Source organism: Vespula vulgaris, chromosome 21, assembly GCF_905475345.1.
Source record: "Vespula vulgaris chromosome 21, iyVesVulg1.1, whole genome shotgun sequence".
NCBI classification, from domain to species: Eukaryota; Metazoa; Arthropoda; class Insecta; order Hymenoptera; family Vespidae; genus Vespula; species Vespula vulgaris.
This window is the reverse complement of record NC_066606.1, coordinates 3,852,245-3,876,508: the sequence shown is the minus strand read 5'-3', so window position 1 is coordinate 3,876,508 and position 24,264 is coordinate 3,852,245. Positions and strand designations below refer to the sequence as shown.

Below are 24,264 nucleotides of genomic sequence, written 5' to 3'. Positions count from 1 at the left end.
ATTTTTTATGTTAGAAATTAACTTTTGTGTGGTACATTTCAAAGGATTTATCCACATACAAATGTACGTTTTCACAGTATTGTCTAGTATATTCGTTTCTCCTTTTTTGGTACACACAATGCAGTGGTTTTGATGGTAAATGTTAATGGATCGATATTTTTTCCTATAGTTTTTCTATAATTAATCAACTATTTAATGACTTTGAGTAGTTTTCTGAACAACTTCACGTACCATTTGATTATTCGTTTTTTAACCAAAAATGATTAGAGAAATTAATCTTTTCGATTTACTCTGTCTATGAAGAAATTATGATCAAAGGCACATTGTGGTTTTTATATTTTCTTTCCACGTTTCATTTCATATATTATCTGTCTATACGTATGAAAAAGACATTTTTCTTATCGCATTACTTTCTAATTGTAACAGGTCCTACATGCTGTTCAATTATTTCACCCTTTTTCATTATTTTTGTCTTTATCATAATTGGAATTGTCTTTCTATTTTGTTTGAATATTCCTAGACAATTAGTTATATTTTCTTTTAGTAATCATGCCAAAAATGGTTACCTAAAAGTTACCTAACCATACAACGATTCCTTATTGTCAAGTAATAATTCACTCAGGTGTAAAATATGCTTAACTGTTTTATTATTACATGTATTTTTTTTTCTTTTTTTTTTCCATAAATGAAGAATATAAATTAGTATCTTTCCCAATAAATACTAATATTAACGATAAGTAATCACCAGTAGAATTTACATAACTATTTATGTCCAATTAGACAGTATTTTGTTCATTGTTGTAACAGTAGTTGTAAAACTCAGTTGTAAAAATTGCTTAAATTTTATTTGTCTCTTTCATAATATCAATGATCCGTCGATTGATATATCTCGACGAAAGATATCTTTGTTACTGTATTTTCTATTAGTTCATTTATAAAAAATAATAAAAATGAAGCCATATTCTTCGCAACAATTTGAAGCATGCAATCTCCAAAAAATTCCGTTTTTTGTCTATCGAAATCATTATTAGCTTATGGAGTTGGTGTCAATATCATAAACCGAAAGTGCAATCTTACGATGAAAGATTATCTATTCTTTCACTACTATTAGTGTCATTATTGCTCTTAAAAAACTCGAAACTAATTGTAAAATCTTTACTTATTGAATCCACGGGCAAAATTAACAAATTGATTAAATTGGTACAATACGTATAATTGTACAAGTTGATATTACCACCAAAAGTCAACCTGTTGTTTGAAACATTTGTATTGTGTGTATAATATTTGTCTGAAACGAAAGATTATTATGTATATGCATATATAGTTATTAGGCTAACTTCTATCGTAACCGTAAATGCGGTACATCGTTTTCTCGGTTGACACGCGAGAATAAAGTTTCATAGATAAGTATTTCGTACTGACATTAGCGAATGTCAGTCGAAATATAGTCGGTCACGGAAATATTTGGACATTAGTATTGTTCCGAATATCATGCTATGTATGTTAAATGAATAAACAAATAAGCAAATAATTAAATTAAATAAATAAATTAATCAAACAAATATATTATGCTACGTTATAATACAGTTTCTAGATAACAAAACTATAAAAACTTTTTGTTTCGTTCATATAATTTTTAAAATAATTACAAAAATATGAAATTACAGTTAATTTTGAAATCACAGAAATATTCGGACATTTTTATAAGTACAACGTATAAGAATAAAAAACAATTATTGATTTACAGTTAATATTTTGTGGTATATTCTTTTTGTCGCACAACGTGTTGTGACCGTGTTGGCATATTGATTTTCTTTTCAACGTTGATACGCTGCTATTCTTCTTTTAGACTTTTTTTTATTCATCTTTAGAATTTATAGGAATTTTTTTATAGTAAATTTTTTTGTTTTGTTATCTAACTCATCAATTTTCTATCGCATTAAGATCGATGATTGTGAAAGTAGTCGCAAGATGTTTTTGCAATTATATAATAGAAATTCCTGTTTTCGTACTTTATGCTTGTAATTATTATTTTGATACAGTTTAAACCCATGTCCAAATCCTATATTAGAAGCACTTTTCAATAAATTATTTTGCAGAATGTTTAAGTATTTATTTTTATCTAAAATATCATCAATAAATATTAATATACCCACTCCATAACTAGAAGTACAATTCCATACCATTACCGATCTGCTACCGTGTTTTACGGTAGGATCACAGTGGCGGATTTAATGTTTTGAATTTAACTCTTCTCCTTTCTTTCTCCAAACTCAGTTTTTCATCACTACCATAAATATTATATTTGCTTTCGTTTATAAAAATCTACCACTGAGATTCTTTCGACCCGTATTTATTTGCATATTCAAATCTTTTGTCTATTTGTCACATTTATGTATGGATTTTCTTTTCTTTTTTCTTTCTAGCAATTCGGCCGTTGTAACTCTGCATTCGCAACGATCTTTTTATATTTTCTAGATGTACTGTTATTTTACGTTATTTACTTAATGATACTGCTAATTTTGGGGCACTTATTCGTGGATCATTTTTTATTTTTGTAATAATACTGCGCCTACCAGGATCACTCAAAATACGCGGACGTCCTGTTTGTAGGAAAGTTTACCTTGATCCTTGTATCGGTTAATATCCGACACTGTATTTTTACTCATGTTTAAGATATTCGTAATTTCGTGGTAAGATTTATTTTTTTCTTGATGAAAAATAACTAATTGTCGCATATTGAAAGACGTATTCTTACTTTTGTGACATATTCTGTACAGAAATCAAATGATACTGCTTAAATGTTCAATACTGGTATTTTCTATATCTTCTGAGATTTTTCACCGTTATATTTACAAACATTGTCTGTTTCTCTCTTTGGAAATTCGAATTTGCTGAAATATAACCGAATATTTTCGTGATTTTAAAATAAGCCGTAATTTTATATTTTGTAATTATTTAAACGATTATATGAATAAAATAAAAAGTTTTTATATTTTTGTTATCTAGAAACTGTTCTGTAATGTAACATAATAAATTCGTTCGGTTCATTGTATAGTTATTTAACGTACAGAGCATAATACTCGGAAACTATATCAGTGTCCGAATATTTTCGTGATTGACTGTATGTATACTACTCATAAGAGATGACGTTGAACTGTATATACATATAAAGTATTCAGAATATACACGTTAATTTCTGTTGTATATAATGTAATATTTTCCAGTAATAATTAAATGTTACTTCTCTTGTTCTTCACGTCTGTTTTATGACTATCATAGCTTTTTAGGCGTTTCTCTCAAATGCATTTCTGACTCTCAATTTTCTTATGTATTTTATTAATTCACACAATAACTGTTCCAATTTTAATCTTATTGCTACCGAGTCTTGTATATATACGAGTAGATAACTAGACCTATGATGCAGTTTTGTGATTCCATATACATGTATTTTAAAACATATTATATTTTGGTACATTATATAGAGAAATTTGCATGAATTTTTCGAATGACCCAATATTATGCTGTTTATTGGTTTATATTGGCTTTTTGTTTTTCTTATATTATGTTAAGCATTTATATCGATTATGTGAAATTGTGTGTTCGATTCTATGGAAATAAATTATATTAGAACGTACACAAATTTTGTACGCTTTGTATAAGAGTAGATATAAGGATCAAAATAGATATAAGGAAAAGATTTCCTATATTAGAAAATATTTTGTTTTTCTTATTCACATTTTTTATGTATTACATTATGCTTATCGATCATACGAAATTTTTCTCAATTATGTAGAAACAAGATTTATTTTAAAAATATAATTTTTGAAGTTTTGTCAAAACTTGTACAAAGATAAACAATTTTTTTACTTTTTTTTTACAATTCTTCTTACATCACTAGTTTTTTCTATTTTTTTTTCATTTTTCAATCGTATACATTCGAACTAATGATTCATATTACATCACTTCCGGGAAGAAACAAGAACGATAAAATGAAGTTTTTTTGAAGATAGGAAACAAAAATTAAAAATCAAATACTTCCAATAAAATTTCAAAATAAGGGCAAAGAGTTGAATTCTTTCTCTTTTTCTCTCTTTATTTTTCTTTTTCTCTTTTTTTTCTCGCGATAATCAACGGTGCGTATGAAATACATCGTACATTTTTTATACGCCAATAATGGACACTTTTTTATAGATCTATAGACAAATATTTATTAAACTTATATAAATTAATTTTTAATAATATTAATTTTTTATAATAATAATATTAATTTTTACATATATGCATATTTTTCTCTCTAGAAAGTATATTCGTATACCCATAATATAATATTACATATGTATATGTAATATTTAAACTTTTATGAAAATTTTTTATAAGAAAAATGTACGAGTTATATGCCGATCTGCATATAACAGCAGTCCATATCGTGAAATGTTAGTTTATTCGGACGCACAAATTGCATTTTAATCATCTGAAAAAATAAACGAAGATTTGTTAAATCTATGAATATAGTTATCACTCAAATTAGAATTAATCGAATCAACTATGAATTTTAACTTGAACAAGGGACAGGGGGGAAATATCCTAACTATCGATATAATTCTAATTTCGACTATAGGTTCGCATTAACTCGATATGTATGGAAAATGTTAAATCAATCGGTCCAGTACTTTTTGAGCCGGACCTGAAAAATGTTTTTTCGAAAAAACACATTTCATATCCATGTTATTACGGTTAATATGACCGAAGTTACGATGGATAACGACTTATACTAGTATCTTACTTCTAATTTGCTATACTAGCATCGGAGAGAAAACCTTCCTCAACATCGAAAAAAATTTGTAAAATATCATAGCTCTCTCATTAATGCTATCAGTATTCGATATTAATACTCTTTAAGGCTAAAGAAATTCGCTATTTTCTCGGTATTTTTCACATTGCAAATGATTTGAAGCAAACATCGAAATTAATAAATTTATACTTTTATTATAAGTATGAATAGAATCTTTGAAACATCGCTCCGATTAATCTTTTGATAAAGTTCTCATAAATAGATCTGATTATTTCCGAAATTGCATTGCTCGACGGTGTCTTGGTCGTCTAGATGGCAAAACGAGATGAAGATGCCTAATTAAGCTTTGATAAGGACCGGCAATGCCAGGCAGGAATATTACGCAATAAGAGTGAATAATTGAACATTTTCACAGTTCACTCACCCACTGTGAGAAAATGCTACAATTGTCAGCGAATCATGCAAAGGTTTCTCCAGAGATGTTGGCGTCGAACGGTAAAGGTATCGTCGATATAGATAAAATAAAGTCTACAGCCTTCGGTAAGCTAGAGGGAACGGCATTTTAATGCAGCAAGATATGATATATAAAACTTTCAGTTTGTTTGATCAGAAGATTTCCGTGTCTTTCAGCATAACTGCTGGTAGTGAAATCGGTGGCATAGTTACAAATGTGAGGAATATTGGCATTCATGAATATATCAGGTGGAAGTGGTTAGTCCAAATATTATTTAAAAATTTTGAATTTGTACATGTTGTATTTTAACTTTCAGATATTGATGGATAATACCTCCCAATACCTGTATTCTGTATGTGAATATTATACACAGTTTCTACATGTTTAGTCTAAGAAATGGCTTCGATAACATTTATGGAAGTATCATTGGTAAATTTGATAGATTTTTTGGTCTGATCTTCTACACAAGAAGATCATTTCAGGTATCTATTTAATATAATACCAAGTACCAATTAACGTCATTGAACCATGAAACTCGAAAATCATCAAAGCTAGCCGATAATAATTCTTAGTTGTATGAGACCTATTTTTAGAGGGAACAGACATTCAGTTTTATCATTACTATGTTGTTTACTATTTGAGCTCTCAGAAGCTCCCTGAAGTTGAGGATTAATAGCAGGCAGTTCTTTAACAATGACTAAGGTTCAAGGTTTTCAGGATGCAGCCAAAATTACACTATCATTTACGAAAAGAGTTAGTTGAATTTGAAGGCACTTAGAGATATCGTTGATTTAGATATTAAATAAAACAGATCCCGAAAAAAAAACCTTAGGTAACTGCTGTAATATAATACTGTAGCTATTTGCTACCGTTATAGGATACAAAAAGTTAGAAACAAGAAAATCTACTAATATGATTGTATTACAGGCTATAATTAATTATTGCCTTGTACACAAGTCAAGAGATATGCTAGAATGATGGCTTCGTAGGACACCAACGTGGTGTTACTGGCATTTGTATGAAAATTTTCGCGTGGCTCCAACGTGATGTCGCCGGATAGCATAATGTTGATATAAATGAGGTAACTTTGTCATCGCCTAGAGTCTTGCAGTTATCAAAACGATGAAGAATAACAAAAATACTGAAAACATAAAGCTATCTCACTGAGCTTTCACTTCTTTAAGGTTTAATTGTGCAATGAATTAAATTATTGTGTTGGAGTAACATAATTGGAGTTTGTCGGCGTCTAAATGTTTGTTGACAAAGTAAATAGTTATTGTGGATGCAAGGATCGTTGATTGAGCTTTGCACGAAATCTTGAACATGAAGTAGGATCCACTACTAGTTGGTCATTTCAGGATCTATTTTTAATTTCAGAGACATGAATTTTGATTTGTGTAGAAAGATAATGTGCAATTTTCATTTTTTCTTATCCTTCTTCAAAGATGAATAAGAATTTTAGGAGAATATATGTAAAGAAGAATCGCATCGCGTTATATAGTTTAAATTTAGATCCAAGTAATTTATGATATTTGGTTTAGATGAATCGTGATATAATATCTATGACAAAAAATAGAAATTTTATTTTTCTCTTTTTTATAACATATGCTAACGTATGAAACAATCACCGATACGCATTGCCGATATGCATTTATTCATGTTGTACAATAGTAATATTTTTGGCGCTTTCCACTTGTTCTTTTTTTATCTGAACAGATAATATAATCCTATCCTTTTGCTCCATCATTGAGAATATGTAATTATTTATTGTTTATTGTTTACTTTGTTCTCCGAATTTGATGTGGAAAAACATATTATTGTGTATTCATGATTCTCGAAATTCACCTCCCATTTGATTGATCAAGAGTTTGATAAATTTGTAATAGATCATAGATTTTTTATAGCTTTTTTCTTTTGAAGCTTGATATGGTATGTGGAAATTAATGACATATTTCTAATCCCCTCCACCATTTTATAAATTTTCGTAAAAAACTACGCGGCAGCATATTAGTTCGCACTGCTCATGTTTGTAGAATAATTTAGAATTTCAGGTTTCTTTACTGACATAATATTCCACCATGTAATATTCTTATAATTCATCCCTGTATAATTGAAACTGCTGAACATTGTATCTTTTATTCTTCTACGCAAGAAACGTGGGATTATTTTTTTCATGCACTGTTTTTTTTTGTCGGCTAAAAATTTTAGCTTTCGGATTTGTGCAGGTATTCTATTCCAGTTGACTTTAATGGTACCTATAAGATAACATTTCATTTTTAATAATTCTTTTGCTAGGATAATATTGTTGTAATATCTATCAGTGAACATAGAGTATCCTATTAGATTAGAAATTCTACTTAAAAACTTTTTATATAGATATAAGTGAATTCTGTTGTTTATTGGAACATCAGACCAGAATATGCTTACGAACGTTATGTTGCCAAAATAGGAGAGCATAAAAAAGAGATATTAAATAGCCGAATCGGCTAGTAGATGTATATACCACATTTGGTAGGCTTATTTCGATTATATGTAATAATTGGTATTCTGCTATTAAATTTAAGAAATCATGAGTAAAATAATTATATTTTTTGAAACTTCATATTATTTAGAAACACAATATATTATATTTTTTATTGTTGAAGTGATTATGGATATATGTAAAGCTTTGAATATTTGTTCTGTAAGAACTTTAAATGCTTTAGAATCAAGTAAGGTGAAGGATTGAGATTCTTTCGTAACGAATTCAACACATGTATTTGTCATTTCTTTTGTATAAAATTGAATGGATCTTTTTTCTCTTGCAAATATTTTTATTACTATATTCTTTCTCAAATTTCGCCCTTTTTTTCATTATATATCTTTGATTAATACTTGATCATTTATTTTTTTATGTGAAGGATATGTGATTCTTCAAATTTCCAATTACGTGTTTTGCATATTTTCTTCTTTTTTCACTATTGAAATGAAGAAATCCGTGTACACAAATATTTCTCTTCCATCTATGATGATAACAGACATACAATATTGAATGCAAATTAATAATATTAATAAAGTAAAATTACAGTGATAAACTAATAATAATTTAATAGCCTAACCTTGATTTAATACTAACATTACGTTAAAAATAAACTAATAATGATTTAATAATTTATTATATTAATAATAATATATTATCGTTTAACTTTTAGTGCTGACTAAAAAATTATACATAAGCAAAAAATAGCGAATTATATTGATGTATGACTTGTTAAAATTTGAGAAAAAAAGTATAAAATCGGTAAGAATATTTACTAAATTCAAAAAAATACATATTAAGGATAATACTATCGAAAATTTCTAGGTGTATATATTACATATAACCCTTTAAGACCATTGCTACCTTAATCTGGTAAGAATAACCGATCTTATATTTCAAGCTTTCCTTGCAATCCTTTTATACGATACATCGTTGATACTCAACTTGCGTAAACTAATGAAGATTTTCTTGTGCCCAGTAATGCATATTTTTTGAATTAGCTTTCCGCGGTTGATAAACGTTGCTTCGTTCATAAATAAGATATTTTGTAAAAATGAATTTTTAATTAATCATCTAATACAAAAACTAATGATAAAACTGCATACAATTATCCAAACTCGTAACTTTTAATATAGCTTCCATGAACTGATATGTGATGTAACTACTTAATGTAACTCTTAATAAAATGATATATGATATAAATGAAATTTATTGGCATGAAGAATTTGAAATACGCTTCTTTGGTTAATTTCACAGTCTTTTGCAATTTTTGGTATGCTGATATTAAGATTACGCGTTACCGCTCCTAATACAACAACAATATTAGTTTCGTTCATAATAGTTTTGTTACATTTACGTTTATTAACGTTAAAACTTTCAATTTCTAGAAGCGAATGATAAAGTCTTTGAAACATACGCCGTAATGGTTGATTTCGTTCAGGATATTTTTCAGCAATGGCAATTTTGGCTCTCGTTGCATTTTTATTGCACGCACCGTAAACTAAAAGCATATTCAACTTTTCTTTATTATTAAATTTCGTTTTACACCTTTTTCCTTCGACATGATAGGGAATCTTGAAAATCTTGTAGATAACAAAAGTATATGATATATTGATATGTTAATAAATATTATCAGGTAAACACTGTCTTCACGAATCACTCGGTGACATAAATCTCAACGCGATCTTATGTGGATTAAATAGATAATTAAGATAATAGTGCAATGAAATCAATTATTATGTCGAAGTAACATAATTGGAGTTTGTCGGTATCTGAATACACATTGACAAAGTAAATAGTTGTTGTAAATGTAAGGAATTGATTATTGATTGAGTTTTTATTGCACGAAATGAACATGAAGTAGAATTAGTACTAGCTGTAGTTTGTCATTCCAGGATCTATTTCTAATTTTAGAGTTTGATTTGTACAGAAAGATAATGTGTAAGGTGAGAATACAACTTTCTTCATATTCTACATATCTCAGTTTATTTTTCTTTATTTTCTTTCGGAAACGTACAAGATGCATGAGATGAGGATCTTTTATTAAATCAAGAGGAGAATGTTTGAATTTGAAATATTGATTTTGAAAGATCTAATGAACTTCAACAATATAAAAATAGTTATAAAAATAATTATTCTAATGATAATTCTTTAACGCGTAGTTTGTTCCGAAAGAAACAGATATATGTTTATTCTAAATAACGAGTTCGCGTTTACATTCACTTGCATTGCTTTATAGACAATTTTATATACGTACTTGGCGAGTTTTAGACCACAACAGATTAATTTGAAAGTCGGATCTTTTACCGAATTTAAACAGATCTATCGGTAACTAGATAGAAAGATGGAATTATATTTTACTGCGTAAATTATATCGCCCGTAATTCTGTCTCTAATTATTTTCTAGAATTGTTCTTTATGATAAAATAATACTGTACAGCTTGGTTCAATAGTTATGATATATATGCTGTAGGTCAGTCATTACCGATTTCACTCCGGTAGCATAGTTATAAAAATCCGTAGTAATGACGGCAAAATTTAAGATATTATAAGAATGCTCCTTTCGTCTAAATGAATAAATTTTCTTATGTCCCTTCTCATCTAAAGGGCACGTTCCTTTTTAAAATACTTATCAAGGATTTACTGATAGCTAGGAAATCGATTATGAATCGTCGATTCAAAAACTGCTTAATATTTTGGTTTTGGAGATACTTTTATGGATTTTATTTTATCAAAGTTGGGATTCATCCCTGATAAAAAGTAATGAAAAAAAGATGAACAGTGAAAAAATATTTCTTCATAATTCTAGGCTTCCTTTAATTTGCAATTGTCTCGAAAAAGATTCTAGCATTATTTGAGCATATGTAAGCTGCCTTATCTCAGTGAGCAAATAATCCTTTTAATCAAGCGATGAAAGTTTCATAAGTCGTTCATCAATTCGAGATGAACGGGTGTAGAGAAAGAAATGAATAATACTGCTTATATTTTTAATTTTCCGCAATTACGATTACGTTTCTTTCTGGCATATAATGATCTTAATATAATTACCGGTAACAAACAAAAATAGCTGCCAAATCCTCCATATGCAGTCCAACTTTTATGTGACCATTTAATACACTATCTTTGGACGGCAGATCGGTATATTGTCGAAAACACACTAAGCAGTAACCATATATATATGTATATGTATATGTATATGTATATGTATATGTATATGTATATGTATATGTATATATGTATGTATATGTATTCTCTTAATTATTGTTTTTTTGCCTTTTTGAAACTTTTCATTTATTTATTCCCTTATATAGATACAAAAGAATTCCGTTGTTTACTGGAACATCAGATCAGGACATGCTTACGGATGTTATGCATTTGGTAGACTTATTTCGATTATATTTTATAAACGGTATTCTGCCATTAAATTTAAAAAATCGCGAGTGAAATAATTATATTTTTTGAAACGTCATTTTATTTAGGAACATAATGTATTATATTTTTTATTGTTGAAGTGATTATGGATATATTTAAACCTTTGAATATTAGTCCTGTAAGAACTATAAATGCTTTGCAATCAAGTAAGCTGAAGAATTGACATTCTTTCGTAACGAATTCAACATATGCATTTGTTATTTTATTTTGTATCAAATTTAATGGAAAATATCTTTTTCTCTTGTAAATTTTTTATTGTTATATTCTTTACCAAATGTCTTCCTTTCTTCTTTATATATCTCTAAATGGTGGGTAATCATATACTAATATGAATTATATATAAACTTTCAAAGTTCAATTCTCATGTTTTGCATATACTCCCATTTTTGTCATTGATCGACTTATGATGGTAATATGATCAGAAAATTAAATGTAAATTAATTGCAATGATAAAGTAAAACAAAATTAATTAACTAATAATTATGTAAGAGATAATGAAGAGCTATTCTAACACTACTTTAAAAATAGATTAATAAACTAATAATGATTTAATAATTTATTATAATAATAATAATAGTTTATTATCGTTTAATCCTTTTAGTGCCAATTAAAAAATTGTACCTAAGGGAAAAATATGGAACAGTCTTAATATAATTTCGTAAAATGTGAGAAAAAAGCATGAAAATTCGGTAAGAATAATTACCAAATTCAAAAAGGAACATATTAAGAAATGGTGATGTAGATTGATGTAGATTTGATGTAGAACTTATAGTATAAAGCTTAAATAGCATATTTTCAATCGTTTGCAAATAAATTACTAATATTATGATATAAAGATAAATAATAATACTATGATCCATAGGAAACGTCAGGAGGATTAGCTACTGCGAAAGTGATTCATGCATGTAGCCAATATAACATCCCTGAAAAAATATTCTAGTATTATTATAAAGTTACTCTAAATTATTTAAAATATATGATTATTCAATTAATGAGAGTGTGATATTTATTTATCATTACTCACACAAATAATTCACTTAGCATTTATAGTTGCACATTAAATCATATAAGCCCTTATTCCATAGATTACAAATTGTGTGTGATTTGCGCATAGATCTACCATTCTTTCTGTTATAAACCACGTAAGTTTCTTCTTTTCTTTCAAGAAGTTCTTTCATATCTAGAACTGTTGCAGTTCTGGATGTTGCATCCAACAATTTTGCCCGTTCTATTTTCTTTTCAGCCATCCATTCCTTTACTATCGATATAAATATTTTATTTATAAATACCAACCGAGCTATAATTTTGTCGTGAGTATTCTTTTTATGCAAAATGTATGAATTCAACACCAGTCTTGAAAAAATTGAAAGGACTACTTTCTTCCAAAATGTAAGAGTTCTTTCGTCTAAGTAAATGTAAAGTATCATATTTGATACGCTGACATCTCTCATAAATTTATTATAATTGTATATTAATATCAATGTTTTTTCATCTTCTTTTTGCCGGTCTCTTCTTTGTATTTTAATTATTTCATTTTCAGCAATTGCAGGTGTTGATAGTAGTAATATCTTTTGTATCTTTTGTTTCTTTTTTTTATACATTACTAATAATATTTCCTTATATCCAAAATATTTATATTCGCCTACATCTAATTTTTGTTTTAGAGGCAGTGAAATATGTTTTCTATCTCTACGTAATGTACCACTTAAAAAAATTTGTTTCTCAAACAAAAATCTTACTAATGGAATATGCGAAAATAGTTGTCAATTATTATATGGTGTCCCTTCATAGAATAATTACCAAAATTCAACAATTTATGTATTACAATATGAGCAAGACCTTTTTATTTTATTTAATTTTTCTGATCTTGATGCTTGGCCCGCCCGACAAGAGAAAATGACAAACGATATTGGAAGATTGTTGGCATCTAAAATTTGATGCCCTCTCTATGATGCTTTTTGTTCGATAAATATTGTATCAGCATCGATTTACTTTCGTGCCTACTAATTTATCTATACTCAAATGCTGGCTATGTGAGCAATAAAACTTGAATTTTTTGTTTTCATGATGAGCAACGAAATGAAATTTTGCTGATAGACTTACTTATTAATTCTTATTAATTAATATACTTAATAATTATTCGTTACTATTTCGTGCTAGCTATTATTGTTTGCAACATGAAAGAATTTACAACTTAGACATGTTGAAATCTACTGCGACTGAACATATAATATATCTGCGGTTTATTGACCAATAACTAAATACTATAAATCTACGAATAAACCCTATTTCCAAAAAAAGAAAAAATGGCAATAAAAGTTCTCAATTGTGAAATTGTTGTATTTTCCATTTTGTTGCATTGCTCTGGATCCATCTAGTACCTCGGTACTGCCGAAAAATTGTCTTGCGATAATTCTATATTATTTTCACTTTCACTACTACTATTTATTCTACAATGACGCCGATTTCTTAGTGCAAATAATTATTCCTCATTGTCATTACCCTTATCAGTTATTTATAAGTTTTTATTCAATTATCCGAATTTACATTTGTCCAAAAAAAATTATTGTGTTTCAGAAATTATTATCTTCATTTTCATATTCCCTTACAAATTTTATTCTTTTAACTTTATTGATCTTCTTTGATATTTTATTATAAAAATTATTTTTTCGGAGTATTCTGAGGCATAATTCGGGATGAACTTTTTCCAAAGTAATCATTTATCATTGGAGCAAATTTTGTTACGGAAATATTCGAATCTTTTATTTCAGAGACACAATTTCTTCTATCCTTGGCTTATTTGGTCGAGCTATACGCTGTTTGCACTGTTTCCTCAGGTTTTGATTTTTTTGTTATGTAATGCAGTGTTAACGCACTTCTACTTACATATTCGACAATTTGCTTATAGAAATTTTCGTCTTTATGTATAAAAATATGTTTCAGTATAATCTGCGTTTCTGGTTTTCTTTTTTTTTCTTTTTTTAAATTTATGATTACTATAAACACGGCGATGTACAATTAACGATGTAAAATTTACTTACACCATATTTAGAGACCGACTAAAACAACTAATGTTTACATCTCCTGAATAAAAACATTATTTGTTTTATTAACTTTCACGCATTCGAAAATGTTGGTGATCCTCTTATTGTATAATAAATACTTCATAATTTTTACATATATTGCAAGTGTTATTATACTATCCTATATAGATTTGTGCTTGGGGTCATTGTCATGATAAAATTTACATGCATATTCAATCCTCACATTTGTTTTTCCTCATATTATTTATTTGCGACACTTTTCTTTAAATTATATCGTAGAATGTTCAATTATCTATTTATATGTAAAATGTCATCAATAAATACAAGTTCTCCAATACCAAAACTAGAAATTCAACTCTAAACTCCATCATCGATCAGCTATTGTGCTTTACCATAAATTGTAAATGTTTTGCTTCAAGTGCTTCTTTCCGTTTTCGCCATACATTTTTACTATAGATATTAAATGTCCTTTTATTTGCAAATATTATATTATCCCATCACTCACTTTTTTTGATTTATACTCTTTTGCGAACTGAAGTCTCTTCTTTTTATTTATCATATTAATGTATTACTTTTTCCTGACTGGTACTGGTTCTTCATTCTTAAATATGCATTTACGTTCCAATAACATAATTGTAGCTGTTTAAGTTATAACATCTTTTCTAAATAGAACATTTGTTTCAACACAAATGTTTTAATAATTTGATTCAATAATGTAATTGTGATATATTTTGAAACAGGATACTATGCATAATTCCATATTACATTCTTGACATTCATGACGCGATTTTCGTCTCACTTTATGATTTTTCACACACAAAACGCAATTTCGTAATGCTTGTTTTGCTTGTGTATTTATGTACAAAAAGACTGAAAATGTTGTTTATATAATCTAAGAGGATCAGCAATAGATTTGTTGCGATTATTAAAATTATTGTTTATGTTGTCGTATTTATTTACTATTTCCTTAATTATTTGAAATTAGAATGCCCGCATTGTAATTTCTTCCTTGTATTCAATTTATACGAGTAATAAACAAATGGAAAAAGTATTTCTTCGTACTTTTCTTACCGATCCCACACTGCTTATAATTTTATCAATATTATCTACCGAACTCATACTTCCTTATATAAAAGAGTTTTTGGATTAATTCTTTTGTTAGATAATTTATTGAGAACCAAGAACTTTTCGAACCATGTTTTCATTTTAAGGGCTGAAATAATCATTCTGCGGTATTCAAATAATATTTTATTTGAATGTAAACACTGACATTTTATAGATCTACAATAAAAACTGACTGGGAATCGTTGAACACACTAGTTTACCTATTCTTTACATAATTTAATCACGTATGAAGAATAAATAGTATTGATCTTTTTATCCTTTCACATAATATGCTTTTATATCTCATATTAATAAAAATTCAATAAGGTTCTTCTTCTGAAAAAAAAAAAATTGCAAAAACGATTTGACCAGAAATTTTAATATGTCACTCTACACACACACACACACACACACACACACACACACACGTGAAGATAGGCGGCACAAGAGGGATAAACGAAAATTATTCGTAAGCTAGGGTTTGCTCAGCATTTGTTTCCCGATGTCGCGCCGAGATGAGAAATGCGATCACGTTGTATTTCTTTTTATTATACTTATATATACAACGAATTAGATCTTATGTACCGTTCAACCTGTTTGAATATTTCTCATTTAAATATTTGATGATAGCTCGAGAATTATGTGCTGGAAACCCGTCTTGTTGAAAATATATTATTTGCCGTGTAGATAAAGGAATTTCGGTATCATACAATTCGATAGTTCGAATTTCCAAAAGTTTCGTTAAAAAAAAAAAATATGGCCCAATTTTATCTTAATAAAATTAAATTTTATTTTATCCTATGCAAATAAGAAAAATATTAAAATAAAAAAGGATTTTCTTTTCTTTCTTTGAAAAAAATCATGTTAAGAAATCGTATTTTTTAAAAATAGTTTATTCACAAATATAAGACTTTGACAAATTCGAAGAATAGAAACGGTAGATTAAATCTTCGTCATTAAAATATGATCTTGTTCATCAAAATTGGTTAACAATTACGTCTGTTCTCATCGCTGACGTAAATGCTGCTTTCAACATTTTTCGCGAAGAAAAAGTTCAGTACCGTGGCGCCCCTCGAAATTGCGGCAAAGGAGAAGCTCATACCCCGACCACTGACTTCCATATACATGCTCGGATGTGTATGTTTTATTTCCATGAAGTAGCGATTGCTTGCTTATTTGTGTGCGTAAATAGCTGATGTTCAAATTTTCTGAATGTTTCCAAATGCAAAGAAATGCGTTTTACGATGCTCGCAGAAGCTACGATAATTCATTCGGTCATTTTAATGAACTTTGGACAGATGATTCTATGACAAAAATAAAGAGATACATATTCAATCATTCGTGTCAATAGATCTGAATATCTATAATATCATTCAATTTTTGAAAAATTTGTAATTCCTTTTAGATTATATTTTATAAACTAAAAGATAGACATTCAATAAGCGATATGTAGCACATTGGCAAATATTTAGATTCGTAATTCAAAAATCGTAGGTCCAGAGCTAAATGATCCCGATGGTTTGATATTATTGTATCGACGTAAACGAAAGTAATGAACTAATTTATTCTCTTTTCCCTTACTATGTTTTCAAAATTTTTTCAAAAAAATGTGTACTGTGGCACCGCTCGAAATTTGCAACAAAGAAGAAGAAACTTGCTACTGATTTTCTACACGTTTGAATGGTGTATGTTTTGACGTTCCAGCTATATATATTTTAGATTTGTTATTTTGTTTCAAGTTCGCAGAACATGCTTCATATCAATGTTTCATATTTTACATTTGTTTGTTATATTTCTAAGTTATTTTTGGTTTCTCTCACTAGACTAATTATTTTGTTGATATTGCATATTCTTATTATTTCTAAGCTTTTATTGCATAATACTATAAACTGTAAAATTTGATTATTCGATGGTTTTACGTCATCTTGTATATTAGTGTTTGTTTCGTTTGCCTCCTTTGCCAATAGTTGATATTTTTATGTCTAATCTCGAAAATTTGTCTGATATTATGTAAATTAGAAATTGAAATATTATTTGTTATTTCGTCTTTTCTATTTGCGTTTCCTTTTTTGTTCAGGCTTAATCTCCTTTGATACGTTTCGCAGATTGTTGCATTGCCAAGCTGTTATAATTAATTCCAACTGATTTCTATACTTCTTGCAGTCTTTAGTGACATGATTATTTTCATGTTTAAGACATTTCGGTTCTGCAAAACCAGAAGCGTTAAATCTAATGGAAATGGTTAAACTGAATAATTTAACAAAAGTATTATCATCACTGCAGAAGAAATTTAGAGAAGGCGTTTGATGAGAAAATAGGTAATCTAAAACAATAAAAAATTTCGGTAGAGACACAGTTATCTAGAAAGATTCTCATGAAAAATAAGCGGATATTTACTCATTTGCGCTGGCAATGATTTGCGTCTACGTGTAATTAAACTGTAAATAATAATACTGAACTAAACAAGTTTTGGAAGACCCTCGCGCTGAGTTCTTTCTGTATATTTTACACGAATGTTTGCAATAAAACTTTTTATTAATAATTTTTTTATAGTATAATACATTTCAAAACAATGTGACATGTGTAATGCAATAAGACCTTGCTCACATTTCACGTATAATACAAACGACATTGACTTCTGTAATAGTATTATTTGTCGATATTTTTCCGTATTTTCTTTTTTATTTCAATCATTACAGTCTCGTTATGCTTTGTATAATAAATCTTTTCGTTTTGCAACTAATATGCTATTGCATAATTTTGAAAGAAGTTGAAATCGTTTCAATTTTATCTCTGCAAACTCTTTTGACATATTCTTTCCATTTGATTCCGATGGCATTTATCTTCTTAGTGACACAATTTTCGATACAAGTTTTACTCTTTGTTCTCAACGACTTTTTAATAACGACTTCGACATATTTAACGAGCATCTTAAACCTAACATAAAATGAATACAAACAGAGAAATTACTGCACAAAAACATATTATAATATTTTATCTTTATTTACACTTTTAAAAATATAATATAATTTTGTAATATTAAGTTTAGTATTTTTTTTTTCGCATAATAATATATAAAGCATTTGTCAAAATGCATCCTCAATTTATTGGGAGAAATATCGCAAATAATAGGTTGTTTCGTATCCTCCATCTGGGTTATTTCGAGAAGAACAAACCTTACGATCTTTTTTTTCTTTGTACCAGTTAGAATTATATGAAACTTTCCTTTCAATTAATTTCATCAAATCTGAAAGTCGACGTCGAAACTCGATCTTCTCAACTGATTCACTAAAATTTTTGTAAATTCCAAGTACCTAAATGACTTTTTTTACTAATTTATAGGAATAATAGGAATTGACTAAACATATTTCTAATTTCCAAAATATTTACTTGCACCACTATTTCAATGACTACCTCATAAAGCAATATGTCGAGACATACTGATCCGCTCGATCAACATCGCCCATGAATTTCTAATAACAGTTGGTGTTGTCTATGGCGGATAGTTCTTTCCATGGGAATCATTTTGCAATGTTCCAATTGTCAATAATGTGACGATCCGCTTATCCTTTTATGACAGAATCAAATTATTATTCCTGCGGTAAGCTATCATTGATTTCTTTAAAAATTTGTATTTTCTTATCGCATTTGGCAACTCTTTTCTGTTTGTCAATATCGTTCCGGTCAAGTGAAACTTCAATTTACGTAATTCATTAAAATATGAATTTATGTAATCAAGATAGTCACTTATAAGCTGTAATCATGTTATTGGATTAGTATCTTCTATCGAAAATGCTTTTACATGTAACATCCAAAAAATTTGGGTAAATCTATCCTTTGTAAACGTATTGAAGTAAAATTGAATGTAATTTGTTCTATTTGTTGATCAATACTCATGTATATCGACCAACAGCATCGTCCTCATATGATATGATAACTGCAATGGATGCCCTAAATTTGGTCACACTATGTCATATTCGCTAAATTGAATTTGATGATAGCCAATTTTTTAATTACCTTCCTTCTAATTTTTTTGTTGCAACATTGTTATTTGTATCAAATTATTATTTCATTTATTAACTTGTCGATAAAAAATCTCTTTAAAAAACCCAATTTGTTTTGTGTCGCTATAGCAAGCTTTTCACGAGGTATGAATTTTATTCTCGGTGGTACTTCTCCAGATTTTTTTTACACAAGACATCCTGATCATTCTGAATAAATTCTAAAATACTCTTGTGCAACATCATTATCACTTTCAGATTTAATGTCTATTACTCTGACTTTTCAATTTCTTACACTTAATACTATATATTACTATCTCTATTACTGCTTTCATTTTCTTTATCACCAAGTTCTTTATATAATCAATCTCATCTTCACATAAACCGATCTCACTTCTAAAATCCATTTTTATAGAGTTTCAAGACTTTCGAAACGATAATACTTTTGCCACGATCGTCCAATATGAATTAATACGTCCTGACTGACTTGCATATGCAGAGTGAAATAAAAATAAATATAAGTGGAAATTTATTTGAAGTTTGCTTAGAAACCCTCTATTACGAAGTTATAAACAAATGAAACTGAAATAAGCAACGGCGTATTTTTCTTCGCAGAATATAGAAAGACGAACATGTTTATATTATCATTTTAATTTCTTTGCTTTATTTCATCATGGCAGATAATTTGCTACCAAATATTCCCTTTTTGAATAAATATTTCGGCAAATTTTAATCTGACAATGATATGCCATTTTCTTAATGCCAGTTCCGGAGATATTTTCAGTATTTCAATTTCTTCGACTGTGTAAGCTATTTTTTCACCAAACTAGAATCACATTAAAATATTTTACTAAATTATGCACTAATTTAAAAATTAAATGTAGTCATCATTTTGTAATCATAAAACTACAGTTTTCGAGATTTCTTTTAGAACTTTTAAGACATTTCACCGTATTCGAGAATCGCGTTAATAGCCGTGATCGTTTGATTTTCCCATAATTTTTTGCACCAAGTTTCAGGCAATTCTTGACAATACACTGCGATCTATTGATTAAAGTTCCAATTTGCCGATAATATTTATTAAAATTCCAATGGGTTTTCCCACAACTTCTCAAATCGATTGATTATTCGCTATTTTTCGATATCATTAAATTGTTATTCACGTTGCACGAAGAAACTGTCTAACAAATCATTTAAAAGACTACTTTTAAATACTTATAATATAATTTTACCAAATGACTCACATCAGAACAGAGAATCGTTATCATTGAGTTGTAAACAGCATGAGTCTATAAATATTCATAGTCCAAATAGCCTTACTTTGTAATATTTCTAAGCATTATCAGCGATTTCATGGAAAAATTGCAGAAAGTCTTCAAAAAATGTGTTTGAATCTATAATTGCTCACGACGCTGTGATCTTAAGATAGACTTCAATCAGTATTAATTTAAATTCCTCAAACGGTCATTATCTTCTCTAACAGTGAATTTGTCATCGTCTTTCAATAAATTAATCAATGGTTGGATTAATGGCGTATATCATGGTATAAACTTTTTAAAATAACATGTTGGTTCGGAGTATCGGGCTACAATAATGAAAATCGATCTACAGTAATGGTTCTTCCATTCCATGGAATAATCATTACGCAATTAATTAAATAGTCTAATTACAAAAGTCTATAAGAATTTATCTCTGATATCTTGATAAATTTATCTGATTTGTGAATTCTAATGTTTTTAATAAAATTTCAACATTGTTAAACTTTCAACATTGTTACATTATTTAAAAAATTGTAAGCAACGATTAAATCCTATGGGGGCATAGGAAAAGCTGTTCTGTAAATCTGTGACTATAAACTTTGGAATCTTATAATTTATCTATGCGATCTTCAATCATGGATAAAGGATATTGCCTTTTAATCACTTTTTGATTCAACTTGCCGTGACGGACAAAATCATATATTTTAATTTCTTCACAACCACCATTGGGCCAGTGTAGTCTGAGTTAACCTCAGATTGATTGGATTATCTACTATCCTTGAATCATGTTTGTACATTCTTGAGTATTTTGAGTGTTTCTTTTGGACCAAATCTCATTTGATAAAGTGGTATAATGCCTTCCCATATAGTCCGCATTTTGACGCCTCCTTCAGAAAATTTCTTTGGCTGCTACTATTTATAGACCAATCGATTTATTTTTTAAACGATGTCTTGATATATCGATATCTCGTACATCTATTTCTGATTTAGAAATTGTATGAATGCAAAGTTATGACATCTTGTAGAACCACCACTAGACTTCAGGTTGCTAGTCTGACTTAGATAACTCAAATATATTATCGTCGAGCCAAGTACGCATATTCTTTTTACGTAGTGTGTATATTTCTCTTGAACCTAACCCAATGGTCTTTAATACATCCATATAGCGTTTTTCTGGACGATACGCATTTTAACGTTCATCCAACGAACTTCGTTTGATAAATTATATATTTAAATTAATCTTAATAAATCGATGTTTGACACATCTCTATTCAACTTGGCAACTGTGGTGTTTCTAATAAAATGTCGAATAAACATCTACAATAAACAGACAATCTTAATCATTTATAAATTACAAAACCTGGCACCAATCATCATTAGTCTAATGTAGCTTAAGGTAAGTGACTAGATTCGTTGAGCTATGTATCTTTTTAGATATCTTATTTGTTTCTTTTGGACCTCATCTCAACGGTCTTTGATACATTGGTATAATGTATCTCGACTCCTACCTCACGATCCTTGTTTCGCTGATAAACTGTTTATATACAAATCAATTTACTTTTTAAATGATATCTTAAATTCATGTGTGATACATCTATTTTTTATTTCAGAATTGTAATATTATCATAATATCTAATTTCGAATAAACAATATTTGTATAACTGGAAACAAATCAAACCTCGTTAACTCTGTTTGAATATTGAAAAACCCGTTATCTAAATTTATACTGTTATAAACTTTGGGACCTTTTAATTGATGCATTTTGATCTCCTCTCATGTATAATGCATATTGGTTTATAATCATTTTCTCGTTCAACTTGACATTGGTGGTAGAATATCCTTAACGCGTAATAATAAAAATAATGCAATTTGTTAAATAATCTAATAATTGAAGGATGTTTTGTAAAACATGAATCGACGTTCAACCATACGTCACAATCTATGCAGTCTTATCTATTTTCCCGTTAGATTTTATGTTTGGTACATGTTAAATTTAAATAAAAAATCGCAAATTTCATATAATTACTGGATAAATGTTTGTATAAAAGAAACGCATTCCATACACTTATATCTAATAAATGAATAAATATTTCTTGTATCAGTTATAAATTTATATTATTGTATTATTCAATGCAAGCATTATTAAAATTTGTATGCAAATATTATTACAATTAATAAATAAAAAAAAATGTAAATTACTCAAGTATTGTATCTTGAAACCATTTTTTTAAAGAGAACTGTTAAAATTGACTTCAAATTTGAAAGTAATGCGTTTATTTAATTGAAAAAAAGAAAATTGTAACACACCTGTAAGTCTATAACAGTTATGTAGGAAAGATTTAGATTATAGAATACAGTAGAATCTCGATTATCCTAACATCGGTTACTCGGGTAAATATTGAAGATACGTGGTAGTCAGAGATAAGCTAGAATATTAACACATCATTGTCAATGAATCTTTACTCTATAAACCACTATGTTGAAACGTAAACGTACCGCTCCATCAATTCAAACAAAACGTGGAATACTAACTCGCTTAGGTAGTGGTAAAACATTAATCGAAACATCAGCGTCTCGAATTAGAAAATTAACAATTCGCGATATTAAAAGATGAAAATTATGAAATTATAAATTGTAGCGAGGAGAATATATATACTTGGATAAATTCTAACATTTTTATTGAATGGTTTTCAACAATTTTTGTGCCAGCAGTAAAAGGACGACAATTAAAAATCGCAAGAGAGAGAAAACGTTATTGTTGATAAATAACGCAACAAGTCATCCATCCTATAATATCTTAAATGAAAAAGATAAGTTTATAAAGTCTTTTTTCTAGGACCTAACGTTACATCATTAATACAGCCTATGGACCGAGTATTTCAAGCGTGTAATCGAGTATTTCAAGCGATAAGAAACACTTAATGCGTAAATTTATTCTGAGATGTGATAATACTGAGAACGATGCATTAAATGCATATAAGAAGTTAAATATAAAGAAACGTATATATTTATATATTGTTATTAATGCGTGGAATGATATTACAAATTCTACAATAAAAAATGATGGAATAAATTACTATCAGAGATAGATCATATTGTAGATAACAATCAAATATCCGAAATATCGAGTGGTATCAATGAAATTCTTTTAAGTTTACATAACATACCAGGATGTACAAATTGCGATGAAAGTGATGTAACAAAATGGCTTGAAAACAATGAAGTGGCATAAATGATGAAGAAATTTTTGGAAAGATTAAATGAATCTGTAACAAAGGAAGCAGTGAAGAAAACGATATATCCAACGATCTTCCTACATATTCTGAAACATTCGTAGCATCAAAAATAATCATCAAATGATATGAAGCACAACAAGAAAGTACTCACGCGGAATTATTAACTTCAAAAGAAATAGGCAAATTTAGTAGCGTAAATTGGAAGAACAAGAATGATCGAAACAAATGTATTAAACGTGTGATATGTAAAAAATCATAATTTTTCATGTGGAATGTAGTTATAACTATAACAATTATTTTGTTTGTCAGAAGACATTTCCTTTGTGACGGATAATCACGCGTTTTCTTTTAAACGTGTCGTCGGCTGATTGGACCATATAACGAAATAAAGAGAAGATTGGCTCGCAGTGGTCCATTAACG

The 24,264-nt window shown here is 28.4% G+C and overlaps 1 long non-coding RNA gene across 1 annotated transcript in view; it reads left to right on the top strand.

The window, feature by feature from the left end:
* Nucleotides 1-24,264, top strand: part of LOC127071397 (uncharacterized) — a 55,770-nt gene that overhangs the window by 14,619 nt on the left and 16,887 nt on the right. The window lies entirely within an intron of this gene.